At 40.4% G+C, this 13,529-nt stretch overlaps 1 protein-coding gene across 1 annotated transcript in view; it reads left to right on the top strand.

Moving 5' to 3' along the window:
- The first annotated feature begins 1,007 nt into the window (after positions 1–1,007).
- CPVL (carboxypeptidase vitellogenic like) overlaps positions 1,008–13,529 on the top strand; it is a 111,833-nt gene continuing 99,311 nt past the window's right edge. The window contains 1 exon segment of the mRNA XM_067042437.1: positions 1,008–1,035. The gene's annotated coding sequence lies outside the window, so the exon portion shown is untranslated.

Raw genomic sequence — 13,529 nt, forward strand, 5'->3', positions numbered from 1 at the left:
TACCTCACTGGTGCTGACCAGGAAATTTCAGACTGACTGGTTAAGATTATGTTAATAGGGAAGGTTGGATTGCAATCAGGTTAGGTATTAGGTCTTGGTTTGGTGACAGGGGCTTAGCACAAGAGACCCCATTTTGGGTCTGTTGTTTCTTTTTTTTTTTAAACAAGTCTTTGTGTTCCGCCAGTGTCTGGCTTAGGGGCCAGCACCTGGTGGTGGTTAATACTACCTATTCAGGTAGGTCACTTACAAGAGATGACCCTGAATGGGCTCCTTAACCTAAGTCCCAGTTTCCCGCCTGCAAAGTGTGGATAGTTATAGCACAGAACACATCGGGTTGCTCTAATATTCCGATGCAGTAAGGCAGAGAACGCACTGGATACAGTACTGGCTCTCAGTGTGTCCCCAGTGTTAGCGCCATTACCATGTGTAATTAACTAGCCAGGAATGCATGTGGGCCTTTTAAACGGGGAGAGTAAAACACCACTCTGCTTCTAGATGCAAACACCAGACTTGCAAGCACGGGAGTGGGGACATTTCAAAATACGGTGGAAATTCTAAGATAGCAGCTTAAAAAAAGCCGGCGAGAAAATCAAAAGGAACAAACAAACCAAATGGAGCTGCACCGTGGTCAGTCTTTCTCTGTTCATTTTTAAGATTTCACTCTGCGACTGCTGGCTTCTTCCACGACGGAAAGTTCTGACCGGGCGCGGCCAGGTCGCGGGGAGAGATAGGTGGGGACGTACCTTGGTCTCCGTAGGTCTAGGTCAGGTGGGTCTCCTCCTCCTGAGAGGGGCACTCAAAAACTCGTGGTCTGCAGGGTACGCGTGACTGCGAGGGGCGACGAGGGGAGTCCGCCTCACTTTTTCCGGACTCGGGAACCCGGCGGGACCGGCTCTCCGCGCACTGCGAGGCAGGGAGGAGCGCCGTGTGCCCTGCGTAAGTGCGCGGCTCCGCGGAGGTCAATGGTTCCCGGACGCACGGAGCGCAAGGAGGGCGGTCTCAGAAGCCTTAAGCACCGAAGAGAAAGCAAGCCAGGTGGGGTGAGATTGGGGTCAGGTGGTTTGGGCCGGCTAGTAGTTTCCAAATTGGCGTCCTGGGATGCTTGGTATTCTGCTCTGTGTGCGCCCAGCCCGGAACGTGCTCCCGAAGGCTTCTGGCACAATCTGAGGAGGTCGCCCCCGGGCTTCTTCCAGGCCAGGCGCCCCTCCAGGGAAGCGCGAAGCTGTGTGGTCCACCATCACTCTCAGTGCGAGGGGGTGGGCGTCGGACACGTCCTCCTTCTCCTTCACCGAGTCTCTTTGGGATGTTGTATTTCGTGGGTGCTGTGGAGGAAAGCGGAAAATGCTTTTAATGAGTGCGTGTCTCACAAAAGGAGACTTGGCTTGAGTGAAGGAAAGCACACGAAAAGGCTATTTTTCCCGGAATGTAGGATTAGGAGAAAACCAGGGGCATGGCACAGGTGGAAGCAGCTTTTGGCCAAGTGGATTAGGTCCTTGCAGGAGAATTCATAGGAGCCAGAGGGACACGTAGAGATGTGTGTAAGTGGAAGCGTCCAGTGCCTTTCAGGTCAGCTTTGTGTCCTGAAAAAAAAAAAGCTGCTTTGGCATATGTATGGATTTGAATCCTAGCTCTGCCTTTGGCTAGTTGATGACCTTGAACAAATTATTTAAGCTTACTAAGCTTCAGTCTCCCCATTTGAAAGATACTTGTACAACTGCTTTTTACTATTTTTGGTGAGGGATGAGGAAGAACAGAGGTGTAAGGAGAAAGAAAAAACTCCAAAGAGCATTTTAGTAACTTGAAAAATAACTTTTAAGAAAGATGTTCAAAATAGGAATTGGAACGATTTTGGAAAAGTAGATTGCACTGGCTTTGCTGGCATACGAAAGTCTGAAAAGTTGTCAAAACCCCTTAGCTGATTGGGCTTTCTAGAATTGTACTGCAGGCTAATCTAAGTCCAGTGGAAACCCTTTATAATATAATGCAACTGTTCTTAGCAAGAAGCTGTTTTATTCTTCTTTTATAGGAGTTGGTTCTTTTGGAGGGACATAATTGGCCCAACACTATATATGAATCCAGCTTATAAACCAATTTACAGTGGGGTTCTATTAGACTGATTTTATAGCCTGAGAAATAAGTGGGCTTTGACTGACAGGCAGTTCAAATGACTTAGAAGAGTGTTTAGGAAGTCCACTGGGCTTATCAGTTCACTCCCCTTGGGAGGAGAAAAAAAAGAATGCAAACAACATAACAGTATTTTGTTAATGACTTTTTTTGTTTTGGAAAGTGTATTATTTGTTAGAAGAAAAATTGTGTTGAATATTACCCTGGTGTGCATGAAACTAAGACAGTAAGAGAGGAAGAGCTTAGTTACTGCCCCAATTAACATCAGATACCCCTTTTTCTTTTCCCAAATACCCAAGGTAAATAGGTAATGACCCATTCTTAATAGGAAGTATAGTTCATTTTAAAGAGCAAACATGATTATTTTTGTTTAACATTCCCAGTGGTTTAATGATGTGGAGTTTTCAGGAACTGAACTAAGAACATTTTAAAAGAACTTAAGAAGGACAAGTTTCCCATAATTAGAAAGGTTCCTCTAGAATTTGTTCTAGAAGAACAAATCTTTAATATCTAGAGGCGTAACCTGGACAGAGGGCTAAGAACTGTACTAGGTCAAAACAAGTGATGGAGTTTGAACTTTCATGCTATATAGTTGCAAGTTCAAAGCTTTAAGCAATAGACTCAGTTCACAGGACAGTGATCAGGTGCTTTCTTCATAAAACCTATGCTCCTAATATAACTGAACCAAAACCAGAATATTGAGATTCCTCTCCCTTGAAGATATTGCAGGTACTGCCTTGGACATGAAACCACATGCTTTTCTTTTACTGCTTTAACCTTAGTCTCTGGGGAGCAAGATCGGGGTGGTGGTAATAAGTCTTGATGTCCTTAGATCCATTAGCCTGAAAAAGCAAATTCTTAGCATCACATCTTTCCAGTATCCTTAGGTCTTACCTCTTAACCTTCTCTTTGTGTTCTGATTCTAGTTAGTGGCTGTCTTTAAATTGCTAAGGTTGCTTACTGGCCAAAATATTTATTTATTTTTATTTTTAAATGACATGTCACTTTAAATTATTAATTAATTTGTTTATTTTTGGCTGTGTTGGGTCTTTGTTTCTATGCGAGGGCTTTCTCTAGTTGCGGCGAGGGGGGCCACTCTTCATCGCGGTGCGCGGGCCTCTCACCATCGCGGCCTCTCCCGTTGCGGAGCACAAGCTCCAGACGCACAGGCTCAGTAGTTGTGGCTCACGGGCCTAGTTGCTCTGCGGCATGTGGGATCTTCCCAGACCAGGGCTCGAACCCGTGTCCCCTGAATTGGCAGGCAGATTCTCAACCACTGCGCCACCAGGGAAGCCCCAAAATATTTATTTAGGCATCCAGGGGCTAGCTCTTCTTTCTTTCCCTTTTGCAACTCCATATTCTGTTACTTATCTTTCAGAAAGACCCCTTGACATATCTTCTTGTACCTGTATCTGGGGAGGATAACCCACCTCCCAAGAGATTCATTGTTTCATCCTAAATGGACTAATATTTTTACTGATGTTTGATTATGAAAATTTTGAAACATTCAGAAAAGTTGAAAGAATTTTACAGTGTATTGTATACTCCCACCTAAATTCTGTTATCATTCAACTGATAGTGATTTAGTGCCTACTATTTGCCTGGAGGTATGCTTACCTGTAAAGATATAGAAGGCAGAGTAAAGTTAGGGAACACAAAAGGGTTTGATTTGGCTGGAACATAGAGTTTATGAAGGGGTCGTATCACTTTGCTCTGGAAAGTTATGCCAGAGTCACATTGTGGAAGACATTGAATTTCATGGCAGGAAGTTCATACTTTATTCTGGTTGCAGTTGGGAACCACTGAAGGCATTTGAGGAGGGAAGTGTCTTCTGCTTTAGAAAGCTCACTTTGGCATCAGTGTTAGGCTGAATGGGTGTGGAGAGCACCTGAAGTCTGAGAGACAAGTTAGGAGGCTTTGCAAGTGTCCCCAGGGCAAGTGAGGGTTGACTTGTGAACCAAAAGGGAAAAAAAGAGGAAGAAAGGTGGGACTTTGTGAATGACTTAACATGAGGACTTGGTTTTAGAGCCTTGGGTGTCATTAAGAATCAGGAAGTGAGAGGAGGGGGAGGTTCAGGGGGGATGTTGATGTTTTGTCATAAGACTCAATGGGTTTGAGGAACCAACTGGTTACCCATGCGAAGGAGCCTTCTGAGTGGGGGGAGCCCAACAGCAAGGTCAGGAACAAAATTCTGGACTAGCAGTTAGTGATCAAGGGATGGTTAAATGAGAATGTACAGAAGGAGAAAAAAAGGGCAGGACCTTGAGGAAAATCTGAATATATAGAGTTCTTGAAACAGAAAGAAAATAATTGTCAGTCTGTATGTTAATGATGGCTCTATCTACAGCATTACTGTAGCCACAGTTCTCCTTGATAACTTATAACAAACTGAAAAATGTACCCATATGAGCGGTGTGGAGTCTTTCCTACTCCCACTGTAGGAGGCACAGGGGGAGGGTGTGAAAAGAGGATGGAGAATAAGGTGGCAGAGGGCAGGAAAGAGGGAAAGTGAGATATTTTTTATCTTGGACTTTAAGAGTACACAGAGCTTTATCCATGTCAACCAAATATCAGGAAGCCAGGTAATTTAATGAATTTGTCTCTCTTTTCAGAAGGCAGTGCCTACTTAATCTGGGAACCATAACAACCTGTTGTGACGGTGGCCATATTTTCCGAATGAAACCTCAGGTGGGACACATTCTGAATGCATGGTCACCAAACCTTCATCCAAATATTTAGCAACCAAAACTCCCCTCTCCCTTTTATATTAATATTTTCATATATGCTCTATGTGTTGAATAAATCTTCAGGTCTGTAAACCTATCTTATTATAATAATTCACTGACAAGGCAAAGGAAATAAGATTTAATTAGCATCTCTTCTGTGGTCAGGGACTGTTCTAAGGTCTCAGTTAGAAGGTGAGGGCAGGGACTGTCTTTCATCTTTCTGCTATACCTGGTATGAGTTTATATATGTACAATATCATTGTCACAATAACCGGGCTTCCCTGGTGGTGCAGTGGTTGAGAGTCCGCCTGCCGATGCAGGGGACACGGGTTCGTGCCCCGGTCCGGGAAGATCCCACATGCCGCGGAGCGGCTGGGCCCGTGAGCCATGGCCGCTGAGCCTGCACGTCCGGAGCCTGTGTTCCGCAACGGGAGAGGCCACAACAGTGAGAGGCCCGTTTACCGCAAAAAAAAAAAAAAAAACAAAAACCAATAACCATGAGTGGTAGTATGGGTCCACTCAGTATACAAGTACTTTGTCTAGTGGTACAGAGTTTTTAAGTGACAGAGCCACATTTGCAGCTGTATCTAAATTCTTTCTGCTCCTCCCATTGGACAGTATTACCTTCCCAAATACTTACTGACTGTGTGCCAGGCATTATGTCAGGTGTTTGCACATGTGGGTTCCTTCATTTCATCCCTCTGGTTTGGTAGGTAATTCAGAGGAAAGCTCAAACCAAAATTGCTCAGTTGGTTATTATTGGTGGGGTATCTACCCTCTGGCCCTATTTTATTTTCACTCAACTTCTTTTTTAAAAAAATTATTTTATTGAAATATAGTTGATTTACAATGTTGTGTTAATTTCTGCTGTACAGCAAAGTGATTCAGTTATACATACATATACATTCTTTTTCATATTCTTTTCCATTATGGCTTATCACAGGATGTTGAATATAGTTCCCTGTGCTATACAGTTGGACCTTGTTGTTTATCCATTCTATATATAATAGTTTGCATTTGCTAATCCCACACCCTCAATCCATCCCTCTCCCAACCCCCCTTACTCTTGGCAACCACAAGTTTGTTCTCTATGTCTGTGTCACTCAACTTCTTTAACTCTGCAGGAAGAGTCAGACCCTCTCAGAAATGCCACCCCCTAAGGCTGAGTTTAACAATCACTTCATTAATTCTCCTGAAGATCATACCTTCAGTCCTCTGCTGATTTCTTTTTCAAGTGAGCTAGAGAAAAGCTCTCTTTTTTGTTTACTTGCTTGTTTCACTCCATCAATCTTCTGCTTTTCCCATTGTCCCACTTGTTTACGTAGTATGTTCCTCTTTTTCCTTACTCCAGCCGGGAACTCTCTTCTCCTTAGACAGTCACTTGAAATTCTTGAATACCTTCACATCTGCTCACCTGTCACCACCTCAGAGAGGCCTTCCCTGACCACCCAATCTAAAATAATATCACTCCTTGACCCCATCCCTTTGTAACTGTTCACCCTGCTTTGATGTTAATAGGTTTCCTCTCTCTTGCCTCCATTATATGGGAAGCTTCATGAAGGCAGACACTTTGTCTCTCTTGTTTTCTGTGCCTGCTTTGGAGTCTAGCACATAGTAGGAGCTAAAATATATTTGGTTATCGAACGAATAACTGGTCCAGTGAACTTGGAATCTGTCCCAGCTCTGCTACTGACTAGAGTGTCATTACTTTGGAAGTTGCTCCATCCACCTGGGCCTCTGTTGAAGAGCTGCATTAACTCCTTTCAAGAGTGGTGGTGGGGGCTTCCCTGGTGGCGCAGTGGTCGGGAGTCCGCCTGCCAATGCAGGGGACACGGGTTCGTACCCTGGTCCCGGAAGATCCCACATGCCGTGGAGCGGCTGGGCCCGTGAGCCATGGCCGCTGGGCCTGTGCGTCCAGAGCCTGTGCTCCGCAACGGGAGAGGCCACAACAGTGAGAGGCCCGCGTACCGAAAAAAAAAAAAAAAAAAAAAAAAAAGGGGGCTGGTGAAGATCCAATGAGACTATGTGTAGAGAAGAGATGTGGGAAGCACTGGAATAATCTAAGGGAGTGTTGCATGGGGATTACTCCCAATGACAACATTATCTCTTTTGGAATCAAGGAGGAGTTACCTGTTACCTGGTTAAGGTGACAACATGGAGTGATTTCCCAGGATCTTCCTCATATAAATTATTCTTATCCATTATACCCAGTCTTATCCTTGTATTTGCCACACTGTGTATCCTGATTTTTTTTTTTTTTTTTTTTTTTTTTTTTTTTTTTTTTTTTTTTTTTTTTTTTTTTTTTTTTTGCGGTATGCGGGCCTCTCGCTGTCGTGGCCTCTCCCGTTGCGGAGCACAGGCTCCGGACGCGCAGGCCTAGCGGCCATGGCTCACGGGCTTAGTTGCTCCGCGGCATGTGGGATCTTCCCGGACCAGGGCACGAACCCGTGTCTCCTGCATCGGCAGGCGGATTCTCAACCACTGCGCCACCAGGGAAGCCCTATCCTGATTTTTTGTATGGAAAATTTAGTCATAGTAGATAGCAAAAAAGGAGGATCGTTTTAAAAAGAATAGGGCTACATTTACTTCAGCAAAAATAAGGAATTTCTCAGTGGAAGACATTTCTTTTGCCATGAGGATTGAGGGCTTCATCCATCCCCTCAAATTATTTTCAAAACGGAAGGAAACTAGAAATTCATTTCGAAGCAATCTCTGGTCATGTGAGTTTCACTTCTTTGCAAATAAACGTGCCCTTAAATCACTTGCAATTTCATCACCTATAAATCTTGCAAATGGCATGCCAAGGTAATCCAGTTTACCCAGAATTCTGCTTTTGTCAAAAGTTGCATGGAGGCAGATTTTGTTGTATTATGTCATTTATATAACGATATATGAAAAATACATGGACTTTGGAATCATCTAGATCTGGCTTCAAATTCAAGCTTTACTATCTAGTGGTTGAGTCGAGGGCTTGAGAAAATTAAGCCTAGTTCTTGAGAAACTAGTCAGCCTAGGATTTAGTTTTCTCATCTGAGTATGTCTTATATAAATCTTGGAACTTAGGGCCTAAGGATAGTGACACAGTCAAATAAACACATGCTATCCATTAGCAAGTGAAAGCCTTGGAAATGTTCATTCTGTAACCAAGAAACCCGTTTAAGTTTGTTTAGCCCAGATTTTCCCAAAGTTTTGTTCTTATAAAATCTCATTATATTTTGCTGAACTAGTATTCCATAAAGGATTCCGTGGGAAATCCTGGCTTACCAGAATGCCAGACATGTCTTAAATACAAAATCAATTTAGCTTCCCTTTCCCATTTTATTGTTGACCTCTCAGAATTTTCGCTTGGATGCTTAATAATAACTTAAAGTAGAACTGTTTAAGTTCCACTCTTTGTAATCCCCTCCACCTTGACTCCTTCCACAGTCTTCCCAACTATCCATGTATTAGTTTTCTAGGGCTGCTATAGCAAAGTACCACAAACCAGGTGGCTTAAAACATCACAAATTTATTGTCTCAGACTTCTGCAGGCTGGAAGTCCAAAATCAATGTGTTGGTGGGACCACGTTCCCCCTGAAACATGGGGGAAGAATCTTCTCTCATCCACATTTACCTTCTGGCAAAAATTTTAGTTTTGTATGTTGTATTTCCAAACTTACCTGAATAGGGAGATAAGCCCCTGGCACACATAGCACATTTTGGGAGATGCTGGTATGGGAGTATAGAATGGTCTTTGAAAACTGATTGGTACTGGCCTCAATTCGTTGCTCTACTGCTTTCTAGCTGTGTGACCCTGGGCAAGTAACTTAAATTCTCTGAGGATCAATTTCTCATCTGTAAAATGGGATGACAAAAGTACCTACCTGGTAAAGATTAGAAATAAAAATATAAAGCAGTTAGCACAGTTCATGTACCTGGAGTGCATTGAATTAATTGGTAGCTTTGACTGGTATCGTTCACATGAGGATGCCTTGGATCATGGGGATGGTCCTTCTGTTTCAAAGCTGTTATTAACATTTTGGGACATGTCTACTTTGTACTTCCTACCCCCATGCAAATTTTCCTTCTGGTTGGAGTGAGATTTCAAGGTAAGTTCCCTACTATAGTGTCAGATAGTATTATTTCCTCCTCTTCCTGATTCTTTTTATTCTCTACATGCCACGTAACTCGAGTCTGTTTCCCTTTCCTGTGAGCCCAAGGATATGGTGGCAGAGAAGGGGATGACTAATTCACCTAGCAAGATTAGACACCACTGTCTGATGCCCGAGGGATAGCCTGTGGAAAGGAGATAGGCGTGTTAAGTCTCAGTGATGCTTCAGCAAAAGGTTGCCTATCACCTTGTGTCATGTACTATGTCCTTTCTGGGAAAAGAGTGCTTCAAATATCAATTTTAGAAATTAAAATGATGTCCTAAGGAAAATGAATACTGGATCCTTCGAAATAAAGGTTTTCTTTTACCATTTGTTTGCATGGAAATCCTTGAACAAAAATAGCTAGACTTGGGATTTGGGTTGGTATTTAATTCAGGGTTGCACAATAGCCCTTCATTACAGGATTCAAATGCTTTGGATATGCCTGAATAATCTTGTGAGGTGACTGAGTCTTTTTTGAATAGAGGGATCACTTATCCCTTTCTTTAATTACAGATTTCATGGAAACGTCTGTTACTAGTTGGACTGATTTGTGTGTTTGTTTGTCTGGGGGAATGTTTTTCTTATGTTGGGAGCTATTAAAGCCAGTTAAATATGTGAGGGGACTCCAAATAATTGTTTTAATTGCAGCTATGACATTTATTCCATGAACGATTTTTATCCTTTGTTTGGAATAATTTATAATGTAAAATGGAGACATGGGAAGGAGAGAAGAGGAAAACATAGGGCTGCTTAACACGTTTGCTCTTTGTTTCTTGGTCCTCATTCTGGAGTTTTTGTTTCTGATTCTTTTTTTCACTGGTAGAACACATACTTTCCAGTGGCTTTTTCAGGTTTCTTTTCTCGAAGCCTTGCCTATCTGGGCGTGTTACTGGTTGCTTCTACACACGGATGACAACTTGACAGATTTTCCCCTTTTGTCTCTTCTGATAATTTCCATTAGATTGGGGTGTGAGTTGATGGAACGTAGTTTCCAGCTCATTTTTCAAATAAGGAACATGAGACTCACATGAGCAGGTAAATGTTGAACATCTAGTTCCCTGGGGTAGCGTGGGCCCGGGAAGCCCCGATTTGTGGTGTCTCTGATTTCTGTGGTGTAAATACTCCCACCGTGGCTGATTTCAAGCTACGAGATGTTACTGAACACCAAGTTGTAAAGGAATGCACAGTAGCAAACCATTATATAATCTGTCCATTAGACAAATATGAAAAATATAACTCCAGAGCATAGATGATAGTAAAATGTAGTAAAATAGTTAAGAAGTGATGAGTTTTGAGTATTTATTACTTATGTTTTTAATATAACTTATTTAATGGTAAGCTTTTATAGTTTAATTTTAAACAATGGCTGTGTTGAACAGCTGGCTCTCACAGTTCCTGGAAATCTAACCATTGGTTTTAACACATTGACCAGGACCCAGAAAAGTCAGTGTCCTGCCCAAGGTTCAGTGAATGAGTCGTGTTAGAACCTGAATTAGTACAAATCATTTCTAAAACCCAAATTTCTCTAGAAAGAATTACTTATTAATGTTTTTGTATATTCATTTGTTTATTTTTTTACTGCATGCTCTAATGATCTAATGAAAGGGGTTTAGGACTATAACAGACTGTTACTATCTACTGAGACAATAAGACTCAAAATATTTGAATATATATAATCATAACCAAAGATGGGAGAGTGGAAAGCAGATTAGATTTAGAGCCATAAGTGAGTCCTGGCTTTGAGTCTTGGTCCTACTGCTTTTACCAGTGGTGTAATCTTACTTATAAGTTACTTGCTTACCTCTCTAGTTGTTCAGTTGTCTAGTCTGTGAGATGAAGGAATTGAACCCTATGAACATCTACTATCGCCCATCTGTCTAACATATCACGATTCACTATTTAGACCCACCAGTTCAACACATATTTGCTTAGTACCAGTTATATGCACATTCGTTATGGACTCTACTCCAGGCAGAACTAAATATAAATGTAATAAGAGTAATTATTATTAGAACAACATCTCACATTAGTGTAGAGCCTTCTAATTCACCAAAGACAAACTTTACTTTGAGTCTCTGAGGTTCTATGGTTTTGGGAGATCAGGACACATCTTCACAGAATGTTAGAGCAGAACTTATTCTAAAAGAACAAACAGAACTCTTACTCCTAGGAAATGCAAGAGGTCATAACCAGGTAGTAAGGAATAAGGAATAAGCCATGCCTACCAGTTGCTTCACTGTGTGATAAAAAAGCAAAGCCGAAAATAATTTTCTTCTAATTATAAGATTAATTATTGTAGAAAATTTAGAAATTCTTAAGTGTATTAAATAAGGAGAAAATACCATACATCTATTTTAATAGTCTGCTTTTCTTTACCTAATATTTTAGTATATTTTCTAAAACATTCTCAGTAGTTATTTTAATTGCTGTATATAATTCCATCTTTTTGATGTACAGTAACTTATCTTAAATTGTTTACATTGTTGACAGTTTTTATTATTCTAAATAACACTGTGATAAATAGCTTTGTTTATATCAAAAAATTTACATTAGACACATGATTTCCAATTGTAGTATTTAAGGCTTAGTAAGACAGTTTTAGTGAATCACATGGTTTTGACCTTTAGCTTATTTGAGTCTGCCAATGTTGTTCTGTATCTGCCTGGATTTTATTCTGTTTCTGAACATTTATTAAGAGGAACAGTTTGCCTGAATCCTTCAGTAGGATGTATTTGAACTGGAAATAGCACGAATGTTTTCATATCACTTCAAGTAGACACGTGATACAGTGTAGGGTTAATAATTTTTTTTTTCACTCTCTGTGGGCAATAACTTCCAGTACAGGGTTTATTAGCTTAGAAAGTACTCAATAAATGTTCAATAAATGAAAAGATTCTGGCTAATTTAGGATAGGCAAAAACATTTGTAAAAGATGTTAAAAAAAAACAAACCACTTCTCCGTTCATGATATGGCTTTCGTTTTCATTAGGAGAGATGACAGCTAAGCACAGTTCAGGAATTCTGACCATTAAATGAAACAGTGAAATGAAGTATGTTGTTGCTTTAATTCACCTACATGGGAAACCGTGACTCTAATAGTTATTTGATTAAATGTCAATGGGAGCTCCTAAATTGACCCAACTCTTACTTTTATGTGTTAGATTTATGTCAGTTAAAACGAGACTGATTTTACCTTTCTGTCTTTAACATCTTTGAGTCAACATCTGCTTACAGAAGAAGTGCTGTAACTACCCTGGTTATTTAAATATTAATGACTTCCATTAACGGGGGCTGGATGTTTGCAGCAGAAAGATTGAGAAATTAGATGGTATGATTGGTTTCTTGTTTCTGCCCACGGGAAAAAAACCTCTTAATGGAAGAGCTTCTTCCAATATGTTTTTAATGCCACAGATTTTTTTTTTTCCCTGTGAACCTGTTAGAGAGTAAGATTGTTGATTCAAGCATTCCTTGAAAGTAGCTGTTAGTAAAATGTTAGCGTAACAAGTTCTCATAATTTAAAAAAATGTATTATCAGAGCTATAGTGATCATTAAATTACCCTTGGGCTTCTTGGGAACCTAAATTTAGTTTCTAAATTCATTTTGTTCCTTATTATAGTAAATAATAGAGAAAAGCATTTTTTAGCTACATACTGTATTTGTTTGGGCTTGTTTACATTAAGTCTGGGGGGTTCTATTAAGTTAACCATGAAAGACTTGACAAGGATTATGTATTCAATCAAATTATAATTATAAACTTTTATCTTATTGGGGAACTGTGGCTGAAAAGCTTTTTAAATTTGTTACAAGCAATATTTTCCTATTATGCCAAGTTGGGTTGTGATAAGATGTGATTAATAGATTTCTACACATTTTGAGTTTTTAAGGTATTTTAGTGGCTTTGTATTGTAAAACACTGAACAGTCAAAAGCGGGCATTATATTTGCATAAATTGTATATTTCTTTTTGCATCCAGAAATCTGAGTGAGCAGAGTATTTAACTAGCAGCAGTGCAGAGTAATGTAATAGCACTGATGTAGGCATTATAATACTTAGCAGAGTCAGGATTAAGCGGAAGCAAGTGAGATGCCTGCCTTGGATATAAAATTTAAGAGTGCCAAAAAACTCAGTAATCAAGATAAATAGTATTTTAATGCAATACTTGAAAAAATCAAAAATAGTACAAAAAAAACCCACGATAGACAAAATCTCAAAATTTAAAAACAGACGAGTTCCCACCCTGCATCTGCACCAGACTCACCTTACCTGGGTCCCGGCCCTGATTGCATACTAGTTCCTATTTCTCTACTTTGATGTCCATGGATAAGGCACTCCTTTGAGTCAAATTTTCTTTGTCTAAGATCGATGATAATAATCCTTGCTTTCCTGCTTGATTTTTTAGGATGTTCAGATCAGCTAAAAATACATGGGAGAGCCCATTGTAAATATAATTTATGTGTTTACAAGTTTAGAGAAATCACCGTACAATTTAACGCCATTATTATTATCAGTTCAGATGAATACTGTAAGCAAACATCAGAGTGGGAG

The sequence above is a fragment of the Kogia breviceps genome, chromosome 9, assembly GCF_026419965.1.
Source record: "Kogia breviceps isolate mKogBre1 chromosome 9, mKogBre1 haplotype 1, whole genome shotgun sequence".
NCBI classification, from domain to species: domain Eukaryota; kingdom Metazoa; phylum Chordata; class Mammalia; order Artiodactyla; family Physeteridae; genus Kogia; species Kogia breviceps.